This window comes from Schistocerca nitens, chromosome 3 (genome assembly GCF_023898315.1).
Source record: "Schistocerca nitens isolate TAMUIC-IGC-003100 chromosome 3, iqSchNite1.1, whole genome shotgun sequence".
NCBI lineage: Eukaryota > Metazoa > Arthropoda > Insecta > Orthoptera > Acrididae > Schistocerca > Schistocerca nitens.
Genome location: NC_064616.1, coordinates 594,697,616 through 594,699,483, shown reverse-complemented (window position 1 = coordinate 594,699,483; position 1,868 = coordinate 594,697,616). Strand labels below are relative to the sequence as shown.

At 47.5% G+C, this 1,868-nt stretch overlaps 1 non-coding gene across 1 annotated transcript; it reads left to right on the top strand.

The window, feature by feature from the left end:
* The first annotated feature begins 225 nt into the window (after positions 1–225).
* On the top strand, positions 226–300 carry Trnai-uau (transfer RNA isoleucine (anticodon UAU)). Its single transcript has one exon. It is a non-coding gene; the product is annotated as a tRNA-Ile (tRNA).
* Positions 301–1,868: the final 1,568 nt, after the last annotated feature.

Sequence of the window (1,868 nt, the reverse complement as noted above, 5' to 3'; positions counted from 1 at the left end):
ACTGGAACCCGGGATCTCCTGCTTACATGGCAGACGCTCTATCCATCTGAGCCACCGAGGGCACAGAGGATAGTGCGTCTGCAGGGACTTATCCCTTGCACGCTCCCCGTGAGATCCACATTCCCAACATGTCCACACCACTACATTCGTAGTGCGCCTAATAGATGTTTGCCCATCACGGGGAGCGTGCAAGGGATAAGTCCCTGCAGACGCACTATTCTCTGTGCCCTCGGTGGCTCAGATGGATAGAGCGTCTGCCATATAAGCAGGAGATCCCGGGTTCGAGTCCCGGTCGGGGCACACATTTTCAACATGTCCCCAGTGAAGTATATCAACGCCTGTTTGCAGCTAGGGTGTCTATTTAATTATCATTTCATTTCTTAACTGTCTTACAACCTTATAAGGTCCAAAGTAGCGCCTGAGGAGCTTCTCAGAGAGACCAACCTTCCGAACAGGAGTGAAGATCCAGACGAGGTCACCAGGTTGGTAGACAACAGAGCAGTGGCTCGCTACATACCTTCCGCGATCGTTTTCTTGAGCCTGCAGCGTGCGAAGTCGAGCTAACTGCCGAACTTCCTCAGCTTTGGTTAACACCTGGTCGATGTAGTCGTCGTCCACGTCATAAGGATGTAACGGAAACACAGTGTCCATCGTCGTAGTCGCCTCACGCCCAAGCGCCAGGAAAAAGGGCATAAATCCTGTGGTGACTCGTTTGGCGGTGTTGTAGGCAAACATCACGAAAGGTAGCACTTCATCCCAGTTGCTCTGCTCAACATTGACGAACATTGATAGCATATCGGTCAAGGTCTTATTAAGGCGTTCAGTAAGCCCGTTAGTTTGCGGATGGTAGGCAGTCATCATGTGATGAGTAATGTTGCACCGACGGTTCATCTCTGTCACAAGATTCGATTGAAAAACTTTCCCCCGATCCGTAATTAACGACCATGGGGCACGGTGTTTTAATACAATGTCTTGCACGATGAATTTGGCTACCTCGGATGTTTCGGCTGTTTTCACAGCTTTTGTAATGGCATAGCGTGTCAGATAATCAGTGCAAACAATAATCCATCCATTGCCACTAGCAGACGTTAGACATCGTCCGAGGAGGTCTATCCCAACACGCTGGAAAGGCGTTTCGGCTGGTGGAATTGGTATGAGTCGGCCAGGTGGTTTCTGAGGAACTGTATTTCTCCTCTGGAACTCTCCACAGCGCGACACATAATGACGGGGACTCCTAAATAAACCTGGCCAGAAAAATCTCTTGCGGATTCTATCGTATGCCTTAATAAATCCTAAATGTCCGGCCTCAGGTGTGTCATGGAATTTCTGTAGAACATCTAAGCGCATGTGTTTAGGAATCACTGGTAGCCACACACCTCTTTCCAAACGGATCAAAATGTTTCTTGCAAAGTAATCCATTAACTACCTTAAATTGTCGTTTCACATCCTCTGACCGATTTAAGGTAAGCATAATTCGAGATATCTTGGCGTCCTTCTTCTGCTCAGCAGACAGATCCTAGAGTGGAGCGAGACATTCAATATCTTCATCAAAGACTTGATGGTCTTGCACAGGATTTCTTGACAGACAGTCAGTATCTTGGTGTTTTCTTCCAGTTTTGTGCACTATGGTAATGTCAAACTCTTGAAGGCGTAGTGCCCACCTGGCGAGTCGTCCTGTTGGATCCTTATGACCTGTCAGCCAACAAAGTAAATGATGGTCTGTAACAACTGTGAATGGCCTTCCATACAGATACTGGCGAAATTTGCACCTGGCCCAGATCACAGCAAGACAGTCTCTTTCTGTAATGGAGTAGTTTCATTTGGCTTTTGTAAGTGTCCTAGGAGCATAGGCTATAACGTTCTTTTTT